Source organism: Schistocerca piceifrons, chromosome 10 (genome assembly GCF_021461385.2).
Source record: "Schistocerca piceifrons isolate TAMUIC-IGC-003096 chromosome 10, iqSchPice1.1, whole genome shotgun sequence".
Classification (NCBI taxonomy): Eukaryota; Metazoa; Arthropoda; class Insecta; order Orthoptera; family Acrididae; genus Schistocerca; species Schistocerca piceifrons.
The window spans coordinates 96,070,290-96,084,682 of NC_060147.1; the positions used below are offsets into that span (position 1 = coordinate 96,070,290).

Genomic DNA, 14,393 nt, shown 5'->3' on the forward strand with positions numbered 1-14,393 from the left:
GGAGTTTGATGTGACGTAGCAGCAGGAAAAGTAGCGAACTGAATGGTGAAAAGTGTACTGGCAATCAAACAACAGCAAAATAATCTACTCTATGCTGATTACCATAGACCTTACGCTGATAACCACTGATTTAATGGCTTCAGCTAGTTCAGCAGCATGACGTATGAGTTATTTGTGAAGCAAGAATTTGTGCGAAACAATGCTGGTGAATAAACTCTCATCTGTGCACACCCTCTAGCGAAAGGAAGGCATTTTCATTAAATTGCATCTATAAGATGTTTCTCAAGCGAAAGAAGCATGCAAAATAGCATATTCCAGTCCTGCTGTTCGTTAGATTCGTTTTTGAGACATGAATTATTCTAACGCTAATTAACAACTGCACGCTACCTAACCGAGGCATCACTTTTAAAATTTGAAGGTACACGTTTTTGTTTTTATACCGTCCTCTATTTATGTAAGATTACTGTACTTGTAGTGTAGTATTTAGAAGCTAACTCATTTGATACTTTTATGGATGATTTTTGGTTTCTTGATGAACAGTGAAACTTTCAATTAAATTTCGAGTTACTACGTCCTGTCTAAGAGTGTGTGTGAAACGTATCTCAGAACGTTCAAGATTTTCGTATAAAGTACAACGAAAAATTTGCAGAAAATATTTGTGTCAACGTATGTCTTGTGGGATTTCATCGTCCTTCAGCCATACAATAATTTAACGGATGTCTGGTTTGTGCTGATTTACACGAAAGGTTTTTTATAAGGCGATATGAAACGGTGTTTCTCTCACACACACACACACACACACACACACACACACGCACAGAAACACCGGAGTTTGGAACGTCACTTTAAATACGCCATCTTGAAGATGGTGACAAGTGAAGTTATTCATAGCGATAAGCTCAGTAGTATGCTCCAGGCGAAAGTCCTTCTCTCAAATATCTACAGGAGTTAACACGACTGCGCATCTTTTAACCGAAGCACTCATAGTGACGCTGACAAAGAAAAATGGGAACTACATATGTGAGGTACGGAGATGGGTATCTCGTAGACACAGTTTGGAGACGTCCAGTACGCCAGTAAGAGCAAGATAACAGGAGAGACACTGAGAAATAATTAATTTCAAATATGCAGAGTACGAAAGTCATTTTCGAATGTAAAATCAGTTTTAATTATTTTTGAGGCACCTGTCCGGCTCTATACAAAACCGAGGAGACGTACGTGAGATGCCAAGCCAGTTCACGGTATTTTATTAGAAGTATTCATTGAGTATATGGCAACTGGAGGCACAACAAGCACTGCAACATACGTGTTGCATTCTGAAGAGTACAAGTTCAAAATTTTTATGTTATGTGCTTGGATGCTAACACACCAAAGGTACAGCAGAAAGTTTTTTTTTTCATCAGTTCGGCTTTGTTTTTATTTTTAGATTAGAGTTAGCCAAGATTCTGATAGGTGACAAGTTCCGTAAATATAATATTGCCTTTACAGGTATGATATCAATCTTGTAACCAAATATTATAGTATTGTGTAGAGCAGTCATTATTTAGTGATGTGTAAATACAAACACAGCAGTATTTAAGTAGGATTTTAATTAGCTTCAAAAGTAACTTTAATTCCCCAAGAGCGCAAATGAATTTTGTTCAGATGACTGTTTGTTATCTGTAAAGACAACGTGGTACCATGTACAATTTTGTTTATGCTGAGTCTTCATGACTTGGATATAAAATCAAAGATAGCTGCACAGCAGCTGAACCATACATTTTCGACAAATTGCCAGCAACCATTGAAGACCTGGTTTCAGATAAAGCACTGTTTAAACAGAGCTTCAAAGACGTTTTGGTAAGAACTCCTTCTACTCCATACGTGAATATCTTTATCAGGGACTGTTAGGCTATCTTAAGTAAAAATGTTTGTTAGGTTTCAGTTTTGATAGCTCTTGGTCACAATAGTCAAGATAAGGTATTTTGTGTATGATAAATTTATTAAAGGTGCATAACGGTATTTCATTCGGATAATGTATTAATTCTGTAAATATTAGCAGTGCCAGTTTAATGTATTCATATATCTTGACAATCTCCAAACAAATGATCGAGGAAGTGAGTAATATATTCAGATGTTCTGTTTTTTATGTTATACTTCCCGACATGTTCCATTCTCGCGAGAATTATCCTATTTTTGGGTCAATGAACGAAAACTGAATCTAATCTAATCTTAAATCTAAATCAATCTGCATTAAACGGGTTAAAAATGTACGACCGATGCTGCCCTTCTTCCTATTTTGAATAAATTTTCCACACTCATGTTCAGAAAAAACAGAACACCTTGAATGACAAGATATATGACGTTCATATTCACAGTAAATGTATATTAGTATGTTCAGCAGAAATGATTAGCATTTGAACCATGTCGGCCCGCGACTCTCGAAAGTCGATTGTGAGGAGAAATGAGCTGGCAGTGTCTAGAATGCTAATTAGCGAGTTGTAAAATGGGATCGAAGCTTTCTTCGAAAACCATTTTTGAATGATCAGGAGTAGTTTTGAACCTTTATTGAGACTAATAGGCACTTCTCTTCAGAAAAAATATTCGCTAATACGGGATGCTATTGCTGCTTGTCTAAAGTTGCAAGTTACCTTAGGGATCTTGCTTCAGGCAATTCATTTGCCTCACTGCAATATACTTATTATAGGTTGTATGAAAAAAAGTTAAACCCCATGCATAGAAATAGAAACAACTGCATTTAAGGTGTCTTACTTAAAATAAGGATTCTAAATTTGCAACAACCTGCCTCATATGGTATTGCATTACACTGTGCAAATTTGGATGACTGCTGCTGAACATTTCAATGCTTTTTTGGTGCACCAGAACTGTTGATGCATATAAATTCACACATACAGGATACTGTTGTAACAAGCAACACTTAAATTTGCGTAAATAGTACATACCTCTGTAATTCTTTTAACAAGGAAGAGGCCACTTGCCTAGTATATATTAACTTAAAATATCTGCTACTTTCACATATTGAAATTATCAAAGAAAATGGTTAAATGATTTTTGTAACGTTTGCTTGTGTGACCCATACTATACTATACACTTTCATCACTTTGTGGTACATTTTCCCTCGTTTCGTTTACAGTATCTCGTATTGCTTCTGCCTACATATTTCTGTCATTATAAGGTTGGTTGGTTGGTTTGTGGGATTAAAGGGACCAGACTGCTACGGTCATCGGTCCCTGTCTTTATAAGTACCACGAGCATAGTGAACGCATTATTGTGGCCAAGATAAATACGAAGCCCACACCTACTACAGTAGTACAAGTTTATATGCCAACTAGCTCTGCAGATGACGAAGAAATTGAAGAAATGTATGATGAAATAAAAGAAATTATTCAGATAGTGAAGGGAGACGAAAATTTAATAGTCATGGGTGACTGCAATTCGAGTGTAGGAAAAGGGAGAGAAGGAAACGTAGTAAGTGAATATGGATTGGGGCTAAGAAATGAAAGAGGAAGCCGCCTGGTAGAATTTAGCACAGAGCACAACATAATCATAGCTAACACTTGGTTTAAGAATCATGAAAGAAGATTGTATACATGGAAGAACCCTGGAGATACTAAAAGGTATCAGATAGATTATATAATGGTAAGACAGAGATTTAGGAACCAGGTTTTAAATTGTAAGACATTTCCAGGGGCAGATGTGGACTTTGACCACAATCTATTGGTTATGACCTGTAGATTAAAACTGAAGAAACTGCAAAAAGGTGGGAATTTAAGGAGATGGGACCTGGATAAACTGAGAGAACCAGAGATTGTACAGAGTTTCAGGGAGAGCACAAGGGAACAATTGACAGCAATGGGGGAAAGAAATACAGTAGAAGAAGAATGGGTAGCTTTGAGGGATGAAGTAGTGAAGGCAGCAGACGATCAAGTAAGTAAAAAGACGAGGGCTAGTAGAAATCCGTGGGTAACAGAAGAAATATTGAATTTAATTGATGAAAGGAGAAAATATAAAAATGCAGTAAATGAAGCAGGCAAAAAGGAATACAAACGTCTCAAAAATGAGATCGACAGGAAGTGCAAAATGGCTAAGCAGGGATGGCTAGAGGACAAATGTAAGGATGTAGACGCTTATCTCACTAGGGGTAAGATAGATACTGCGTACAGTAAAATTAAAGAGACCTTTGGAGATAAGAGAATGACTTGTATGAATATCAAGAGCTCAGATGGAAACCCAGTTCTAAGCAAAGAAGGGAAAGCAGAAAGGTGGAACCAGTATATAGAGGGTCTATACAAGGGGGATGTACTTGAGGACAATATTATGGAAATGGAAGAGGATGTAGATGAAGATGAAATGGGAGATACGATACTGCGTGAAGAGTTTGACAGAGCACTGAAAGACCTGAGTCAAAACAAGGCCCCGGGAGTAGACAACATTCCATTAGAACTACTGACGGCCTTGGGAGAGCCAGTCATGACAAAACTCTACCATCTGGTGATCAAGATGTATGAGACAGGTGAAATACCCTCAGACTTCAAGAAGACATTCCATTAGAACTACTGACGGCCTTGGGAGAGCCAGTCATGACAAAACTCTACCATCTGGTGATCAAGATGTATGAGACAGGTGAAATACCCTCAGACTTCAAGAAGACATTCCATTAGAACTACTGACGGCCTTGGGAGAGCCAGTCATGACAAAACTCTACCATCTGGTGATCAAGATGTATGAGACAGGTGAAATACCCTCAGACTTCAAGAAGAATATAATAATTCCAATCCCAAAGAAAGCAGGTGTTGACAGATGTGAAAATTACCGAACGATCAGTTTAATAAGCCACAGCTGCAAAATACTAACACGAATTCTTTACAGACGAATGGAAAAACTAGTAGAAGCCGACCTCAGGGAAGATCAGTTTGGATTCTGTAGAAACACTGGAGCACGTGAGGCAATACTGACCTTACGACTTATCTTAGAAGAAAGATTAGGGAAAGGCAAACCTACGTTTCTAGCATTTGTAGACTTAGAGGAAGCTTTTGACAATGTTGACTGGAATACTCTCTTTCAAATTCTAAAGGTGGCAGGGGTAAAATATAGGGAGCGAAAGGCTATTTACAATTTGTACAGAAACCAGAAGGCAGTTATAAGAGTCGAGGGACATGAAAGGGAAGCAGTGGTTGGGAAGGGAGTAGACAGGGTTGTAGCCTCTCCCCGATGTTATTCAATCTGTATATTGAGCAAGCAGTAAAGGAAACAAAAGAAAAATTCGGAGTAGGTATTAAAATCCATGGAGAAGAAATAAAAACCTTAAGGTTCGCCGATGACATTGTAATTCTGTCAGAGACAGCAAAGGACTTGGAAGATCAGTTGAATGGTATAGACAGTGTCTTGAAAGGAGGATATAAGATGAACATCAACAAAAGGAAAACGAGGATAATGGAATGTAGTCGAATTAAGTCGGGTGATGCTGAGGGAATTAGATTAGGAAATGAGACACATAAAGTAGTAAAGGAGTTTTGCTATTTGGGGAGCAAAATAACTGATGATGGTCGAAGTAGAGAGGATATAAAATGTAGACTGGCAATGGCAAGGAAAGCGTTTCTGAAGAAGAGAAATTTGTTAACATCGAGAATAGATTTAAGTGTCAGGAAGTCATTTCTGAAAGTATTTGTATGGAGTGTAGCCATGTATGGAAGTGAAACATGGACGATAAATAGTTTGGACAAGAAGAGAATAGAAGCTTTCGAAATGTGATGCTACAGAAGAATGCCAAAGATTAGATGGGTAGATCACATAATTAATGAGGAAGTATTGAATAGGATTGGGGAGAAGAGAAGTTTGTGGCACAACTTGACCAGAAGAAGGGATCGGTTGGTAGGACGTGACCTGAGGCATCAAGGGATCACCAATTTAGTATTGGAGGGCAGCGTGGAGGGTAAAAATCGTAGAGGGAGACCAAGAGATGAATACACTAAGCAGATTCAGAAGGATGTAGGTTGAGGTAGGTACTGGGAGATGAAGAGGCTTGCACAGGATAGGGTAGCATGGAGAGTTGCATCAAACCAGTCTCAGGACTGAAGACCACAACAACAAGTACCACGATTTATGATCCACGGACACGGTCACACGGATGTTGTTTGTAGAGTTCCAGAAATTGCACAGTATACTGCAACAGCCACTTTTTTTTGTCACTGCCATTGCATTTCAGATCTCAGCAACAAAATAAAATTTGCTTGATGTCAGTCAGAAACAGACTGTATGGCATTTGGCAAGAAGGACCATTTCGCGACGACAATTAAAAAATAGTGGGGGAATCAAAAGTACACAACTAAATAGAACAGTCTTCAATTTTCATTTCTACGTGCGCCAGTTGCGACATTGTGCGATTTTCGATCTTTACACGTGCATCTTTATGAGTGCAAGTCGAAGTGTGCCAACAATACGTACCCGTGTTAGATGAAAATCATTGTTGCTATTTTATTATATTTGCAAAAGTCTTCCTTCTAAAAGTATTCAGCTTATTCACAAAAAAGGAATTAATAACGATTAACTGTGCCAACAGTTATCATTGACCCATAATAACAACAAGGTGAAGCTGCTTTCAACATCAATGTCAATGTATTCCGTATTGATTAGGGAACACTCAAGAGAGACTCTCTTAAAGTGATAAAGTCATTAAATGTTAATTTTGGGAAAAAATATGTTTCGCATTCGTCGCTTATGAATCTCAAAAGTTTCTTTCCTGTCACCAACAGTAATGACATAGCACAGGTATTTGCCGACCGTGACGTCGCAGGGTTGAAGCTAAAAATAAAAATACACTCATCTACTATTTTTCATTTTTTTCATATGGACAATAAGAGCTGTTAATAAAGGCCGACTCGCTTTTCACACAACGGAACACATCACGTCGCGTTAAAAATTTCCACAATTCATTTCAAATGGCGGTGTTCACACAGGCTGTCAGTGGCACGGAATGAGACGAAACGTTACTTATTGTCAAGTTTCTCAGGGAAAAAATTTTAATGTTGACGTTGGTGGAGTGGTGGGGGGGGAATCTTCTTCTAACAACCTAAGTTAATCTAAACTGACGGAAAAAATCACAACACCGAGAAGGAGTTGTGCTAATCAGATTTGCTTTAAGTACACGCTGTAACGGCTGTAAACGTTAGTTACCGTTGAGACTGGACAAGATGAGTTGATGTTAGTCAAGAATGCCTTTAAGGCGACAAAGACGACATTATGAACACCTGACGTAGTTTGAACGAGATCGTGTAATAGGGATAAGAGAAGCTGGTTTCTTCTGCGATACTGCTGAATGCCTGACACTGTACATGATTGTTGGCATGGGAATGTATAGTCTCAAGAAGACCATGCTCCGGATGGGCCACGTGAGGCTACTAACAGGGGAACCTCCCCATCGCACCCCCCTCAGATTTAGTTATAATTTGGCACAGTGGATAGGCCTTGAAAACCTGAACACAGATCAATCGAGAAAACAGGAAGAAGTTGTGTGGAACTACGAAAAAAATAAGAAAAATATACAAACTGAGTAGTCCATGGGCAACATAGGCCACATCAAGGACAGGGTAAGCTCAAGAGTACCGTGGTCCCGTTTTTAGCGTGAGCAGCTGCGGAACGAGACGTCCTTGGTTCAAGTCGTCCCTCGAGTGAAAAGTTTAATTTTTTATTTTCAGACAATTATCAAAGTTCAGGCACTCACACATAATCAACTTCGCTCTCCAAAATTCCAGGACATGTTCAGATTTGATTGGACATACGCAGGATTTGACGGTCTACACACGGAAAAATTTGAAAAAGTTAAAAACATATGTTTTGACAGAGCGCAGGGAAAACTGTGCGACTGTGAAACTGTTGCATTCATTTGTTGCAGTTTACGCGACAAACTCTTATGTTTTCATCACTTTTTTGGGAGTGATTATCACATCCACACGAAAACCTAAATCGGGCAAGGTAGAAGAATCTTTTTACCCATTCGCCAAGTGTACAAGTTAGGTGGGTCGACAACATATTCCTGTCATGTGACGCACGTGCCGTCACCAGTGTCGTATAGAATATATCAGACGTGTTTTCCTGTGGAGGAATCGGTTGACCTATGACCTTGCGATCAAATGTTTTCGGTTCCCATTGGAGAGGCACGTCCTTTCGTCTACTAATCGCACGGTTTTGCGCTGCGGTCGCAAAACACAGACATTAAACTTATTACAGTGATCAGAGACGTCAATGAACGAACGGGCAGATCATAAAATTGCGAAAATAAAGAAAGTAAACTTGTCACTCGAGGAAAGACTTGAACCAAGGACATCTCGCTCCGCAGCTGCTCACGCTAACCACGAGACCACGGCGCTCCTCAGCTCACGGTATTCTTGATGTTGCCTATCTTACGCATGGACTACTCAGTTTGTATATTTTGCTTATTTTTTTTCTTAGTTCCACACAACTTCTTCCTGTTTTCTCGATTGATCTGTGTTCAGTTTTTCAAGGCCTATCCACTGTGCCAACTTATAACTAAATCTGAGGGGGGTGCGATGGGGAGGTTCCCTTGTGAGAGGGAAAACCACCGTTTTCGGTGTATGGCTCTGGCGCATCGTACTGCATCTGCAGCAGCAATTTGAGCAGATGTTGGCACGACTGTCGACACAAGAAACGGCTACAAACTTCAAAGACAGCTTCGAACCAGACCCTTGTAGCATGCATTCCACTGACTTCTAACCGTTGCCGTTAGCGTAGCGACTTCAGTGGTGTCGAGCAAGAACTCATTGGAGGGCAGGGTGGAGGTCTGTTGTGTTTTCTGACAAAAGCTGGTTCTGCCTCGGTGCCAGGCTGTGTGGTGGTAAGAAAGATGCCGGTTGAAGGCCTGCAACCAACCTCTGTGCATACTAAACAAAATAGTTCAAATGGCTCTGAGCACTATGGGACTTAACTTCTGAAGTCATCAGTCCCCTAGAACTTAGAACTACTTAAAACTAACTGACCTAAGGACATCACACACATCCATGCCCGAAGGAGGATTCGAACCTGCGACCGTAGCGGTTGCGCAGTGCCAGACTGTAGCTCCTAGAACCGCTCGGCCACTCCGGCCGGCCATACTAAACACGCTGGAGCTACATCTAAAGTTATGGTATGGCGTGAGATCGTCAGCAGGAGCACTCTCGTGGTTATCTCTCGCACCCTGACTGAAAATTTGTATGTTAGTCTGGTTACTCGACCTGCTGTACTGCCATTCGCGGACAGCTTACAAGGGTGTGATTTCCAAAAGGATAACGCTGGGACACATATCGCTATTGTAACCCAGCATTCTCTACAGAGCGTCGACATGTTGCCTTGGTTTATTGGTCACTAGATCTGTCTCCATTCGATCACATAATTGTACATCATCGGATGACAACTCCAGCATCATCCACAACCAGCATTAATAATCTGTATCGACCGACCAAATGCAGCAAGCATGGAACTCCATCCCACAAACTGATATGCGGCACCGGTACAACACAATGCATGCACGTTTACATCCTTCCATTCAAAATTCTGGTGGTTATATCGGTTATTAATGTAACAGCAATTCACATTTGCTGTAGCTTATCTCGCGCGTACGTTAATCGGTGGTCTTACAATATTAATCACTTGCTACCTAGACAAATGTGTTCCCAGAATTTCATTACTCTGCATTAATTATTTTTTTGTGTAGCGATTTTTTCCGTCAATATATTTTGTCCCCAGTTGCTATAGTTATAGTAGTCAATTTTGTCTTTTGTGTTTTCGTAATTATTCCTGTATTATTTTGCATTGTTCTCTTGACAAATTACAAATGTTCCGTTATGGCTTGAATAGTCTTTCCATTGAGACCAGAATGTCCATTGAGTCCAGAGTCTGCCAGGAAATTTCCATTGAGTGTTCTTCCATCGACGAGGACATATCTGAAAGCTAAATATGATTTAAGGTTTACAATAACAGAACAGAGCTTATGCTTATCCTTGTTAGAAATAAAAACATAAATTGATGAAGCAATTTTATGAAATAACCTTGTGTTATATAAAAAGTCAGCTCCATTGAAGGAAAAAATACAGTTGTTTACGACTTTCTTTCTTACACAGGAAGAAAATAAAGGATAATATAAGCAGGCTCCATATTTCCATTTACAAATATTGATTTGATGTGTTTGTATGAGGTCTGTTCAAAAAATTCCGTAACTTTTTTCACAAAATTTTTCTGCTATTATCTTTTACTTATTGTGCATGGTCTCCTTCGAAATACTCTCTTCCACAACTGATACACCGCTCCCAACGCCGTTTCCATTTGTGGAAGCAGTCTTGATACACCTCCTGCTGGATCGCGTGAAGTGCCGTCTGCAGATTTTCTTTATCTCGTTAATCGTTGCAAATCTTTTTCCTTTCGATGGGATTTTCAACTTTGGAAATAAAAAGATGTTCGCAGGGCTCATGTTTGGAAAGTGTGAAGGATGGGGCGCACACTGATTTCTTTTTTTGTGCAATAGTAACACACCAACAGGAATGAACGTGGGGGTGTATTATCGTAATGCAAGAACCATGAATTGCCTCGCCACATTTCAGGCCGTTTCATTCTCACATTCTCTTGCAGGCGTCGCAACACGTCCCAATAGTACCATCGATTAACAGTTAGTCCATGTTGGACAAATTCATGATGAACTAACGCTTCAAAGTCAAAGAAAACTATCACCATGGCTTTGACATTTGACCTGACCTGGCGAGCGTGTTTTGGTCTTGGTGAACCTTTCCCAACTCATTGTGAAGATTGAACCTTGGTCTCAAATCACAACTGTAGACCTACGTCTCGTCACCACTTATGATTCTCAATGTACCTTAGAAGGACTAAGAAGCGGAGGAGTGATGTATGTGACCATGGACAATTATGATCGTTAAATAATATCGTAGAGTGTGGACTTCGTGGATATGTGAAACAAGGAGAACGGTGCATGTAGAAAAATAAAGGAAAATATTGCTGATATAGTTAACACTTCTCGAAGCACCGGGATTCACTATCAGAATCGCAGCAGTTCAGAAAACTGTCTTAATAGGGGTCGTCGGCCTTCATTTTATCCACTAGACGGGGTTAAAATAGTTTCTACTTCAACAGCAATTATAACAAACTCTCTGGAACAGTGTAACCGTATTCCGAAAGAGGTAACGTTCAAGATTTTCGTTAATGTAAAATCGCGCGCTACCTCTGAAATACAAATGGCACAATTTTGGATGGTAGGAAATAATGGCGACCATTTACAGCCGGTATTATGCTTTATGTTTGCATTTTCGTGCGTTTCTGTCAACACTTCATTTCGATCATCCACATCGTCGGTACCGACGTTTCCTTGAACAGGTCACGATTGCTACCTTTCTGTACGCTTAACACTAATGAAATTTATGTTCATTTCCTCTTCGGTTTAATCTACATTTAGTATACTGCAGAGAAAAGGAAAAAGGTATACTCGTGACACCAATATATTTAGTGCTGCGTATTCGATTACGATATTTTTAAAAATAATACCGGTATGATTATCCTAACTTAACTGCGATGATGTTTTTTGACAAACGGGACAAAGAACAACTCTGTGTTGCCTCAGCGTGAATAACAATGGGACGACTCTCTTACTCATTGGTTCCGTTGCTAGGTTTCTGCACTTAACGTCGCGTCCTTTCAACTGTTTCGCAGCGTGGTGTTGGAAGCGACATTGCTAGCGAGGTCTGGCTTTTAGCGAAGCGGAGAGAACTATGGCAGGAGTCTCGCGAGAGGTTGCACTCAGTAGACGCCTTCGGCTGGAAGGCGGGGCTGATGAGCGGATCATTGACACGATCAGACTCCAGCAGCTGCAGCTGGAAGCTGCGAACAGCCAGTGCAGGCGTGTGGACGCACTGCTGGAGAAACTGGACGTAGCCACAGAGACACTGATGCGCTATTGTGGAGCGGACTGCTCCGGAATACGTCCCCAGCTGGAACATAAGCTGGATCAGGATAAGCAGCCGGAGAAAGAGCAGTGTCAGCTCCTGCAGAGGCGAGGCCAGGGTGATTACTCTGAGGTGGTGGACGAGATATACGAGCAGATGGAGGAGGAGCTGTATCAGAAACTTCTAATGAAGCTAGAAAAGGACGAGAAAGAGGGGAAACAGTTCGAGGACGGGCTGCAGCAGCCTCTGCAGACAGAACAGCAGCAGCAGGCGGCAGAGGAACCTGGCCAGCAGCAGCTGGAGCAGGAGGAGGAGCAGCGACGACAGCTGCATCTCCAGCAGCTGGAGGAAACGCTGGAGAGAGATCAGGAGCTGTGGTGGTATACCGACCCGCCTGCGACCGAGTCGCGGTGGCGCATCGCCGCGGTCTGCCTGTGTGGCGTTTCTCTGGTAGTTTGCGGGCTCCTTCCGTGTCTGTGGTCCGCTGTTGGGGATTTGCAGCTGATTCACCACAGCCCACCGCCGATCTGAGAAAGTGTGCCGACAGTGTGTCTTTGTGTACGGGTCTGGCGTTATCGTGCTTTTGACAGACATTGGCTGGAGTACTCCTCCTGTTATAAGGAGTCTGAGAAACTCGCCACCCAAATCTACAGTGCTCTGCCGTCTTACAGAATACAGTGCTCATCTCAGTAGTTGTTTAGCAAGTAAGATAATCATTTGGACAGAACATGGCTGCAGTACTCCTCCTGTTATAGGAGTCTGAGAAACTCGCCACCCAAATCGACAGTGCTCTGCCGTCTTACAGAATACAGTGCTAATCTCAGTATTTGTTTAGCAAGTAAGAAAGTTATTTGGACAGAATTTGGCTGCAGTACTCCTCCAGCTTCCGGAGTCTGAGTTGTCTGCCCGCAAAATTTACAAGTGTCTGAGGCTCTATGCTCGCATAATCCATAGTGTATTTCACTGATTGTGGTATACCACGTTACTTGTGTAACAAGGAATGTCCTTATTTGGGAAGAATGTCTCTGCTGAGTGCAACCAAACCTACAGTGCATGACATGCTTACAATATACAATGGTTATCTCATTACTTGTTTAACAAGTTATATCTTCATTTGGACAGAAAATGACTGCAGTGTTACTCCTGCTTCAGGAGTCTGGTGTGTCTGCTCACATGAATGGAAGCGTAGGGAAGTGCCACATAATACAGTGTTGATCTCATTTCTTGTGCAACAAGTAATATCCTGTTTTGGACAGAATACTCGTGGAATACTCTTCATTACTAATGTGCCTAAGGATGCCTACAGTGAATGGTACGCATACAATATACAGTTCTTATATCATTACTGGTTTAATATATAATTATCTTAATTTGGACAGAGTATTGTTACAGTACATCTTCTGTTTTAGGTGTCTGAGGCTGATTTCTCGCAAAACCCACAGTGTATTATAATGATTGTGGCATACCTCATTAATTGTATAAAAAGTCATTTATCGATTTGGGAAGAACATCGCTGCAGTTCTACTGCTGTTTCTGGGGCGCAAGGATGGCTTGAGAGTTACAGTGCATGGTACGCTTATAATATAGAATGCATATCTCATTATATCTCATATCTTAATTTGGACAGACTTTTGTTACAGTATCGTTCTTGTTTCAGGAAGCTCATGCTGTCTGCTCGAGTAATTACAATGCATTACATTGACTGTGTTTTCTTATTGCTACGTAACAAATAATTTATAAATTTGGGAAGAATATTGCTGCATTTCTCCACTGTTTTTGGATCCCGAGATTATATTCTGCGAGTAAGTACAGTGCTTTTTTTATTATTTAAATTTGGAATGACAGCGTTGGAGGCTTTCCAATAACTCGATTATGATGAACGAAATTAATTTTATTTCATTAATTGTGGCACAGATGTTATTTTGATTTTGACAAAACAAAAACTTTATACTTCTCCTTCTTTTGCAGGAATCGAAGCAAGACTGCAAGCCAAATCTACAGTGAAGTGTTGGCCGAGAGTATACACTGTTTATGTCAGTGTACGTCAGTACCTGCGGAAATGATTTAGTCGCAGTCTGGACATAAAACTACCGTACTGGTACTCTTGCTTCGTGAGTCAGCGTTAAAAATGAACTGAGTATTTTGATCGTGCTTTGGATGGACAATTATTGCTGAAGTATCATGTTTCCATAAGGCTGAGGAAGTGTATTCTTGTTCTGTTGTCAACAGTCCAGTGCATACAAACTGACAAATAGAAACACATGTGATATTGTCTTTTGTAGTGTTTCATGTTGTGTGCTATTAAAAGTACTTGAATTTTAATGCGTATTTTACTTATATAGAACGTTGTGATGTATTGTACAATGCATTTGGTTAAATAACAAACGTAATATTTTTTCAGGGCTATGAACCATAATATTTTCAAAATAATGCAGCACTTTTTAATGTGTAATT

General features: G+C 40.5%; 1 long non-coding RNA gene across 2 annotated transcripts; it reads left to right on the forward strand.

Annotated features, from left to right (window-relative positions):
* The first annotated feature begins 30 nt into the window (after nucleotides 1-30).
* On the forward strand, nucleotides 31-13,727 carry LOC124719010. 2 transcript variants are annotated; one of them, XR_007005966.1, is made up of 4 exons: nucleotides 31-418; nucleotides 13,062-13,251; nucleotides 13,349-13,509; nucleotides 13,597-13,727. It is a non-coding gene; the product is annotated as an uncharacterized LOC124719010 (long non-coding RNA). The 2 variants fall into 2 exon arrangements; XR_007005967.1 differs by lacking the exon at nucleotides 13,062-13,251.
* The last annotated feature ends 666 nt before the right edge of the window (nucleotides 13,728-14,393 follow it).